Source organism: Myotis brandtii, unplaced genomic scaffold (assembly GCF_000412655.1).
Source record: "Myotis brandtii unplaced genomic scaffold, ASM41265v1 scaffold434, whole genome shotgun sequence".
Taxonomy (NCBI): domain Eukaryota; kingdom Metazoa; phylum Chordata; class Mammalia; order Chiroptera; family Vespertilionidae; genus Myotis; species Myotis brandtii.
In genome coordinates, this window is record NW_005366599.1 from 762,109 (window position 1) to 762,370 (window position 262).

The 262-nt window shown below is 41.2% G+C and overlaps 1 protein-coding gene across 1 annotated transcript in view; it reads left to right on the forward strand.

Moving 5' to 3' along the window:
- The window catches only part of TP73 (tumor protein p73), a 76,523-nt gene that overhangs the window by 35,122 nt on the left and 41,139 nt on the right, over positions 1-262 (forward strand). The gene's annotated exons all lie outside the window — the stretch shown is intronic.

A 262-nucleotide genomic window follows, 5' to 3' on the forward strand; every position in this document is an offset into this window, starting at 1 on the left:
AATGAAATACCGTGTTCCACAAGGAGAAACAGTTTGGAGGCAAGTTTTTTCCCTGCTGCTGAGCTTTTTTCAAGTTCTGACCAACTTTTTGCCAAACATTCAAGATCTAATATACCTTCTTCAGGAAACCAAGGGTTATCCTATCTAATAATAGAGAAACATGGTAATTAACCGTAACTTTGCTACCCTTCCCATTGGCTAATCAGTGAGATATGCAAATTAACTGCCAACCAAGATGGCAGCCGGCAGCCAGGCAGCTGAA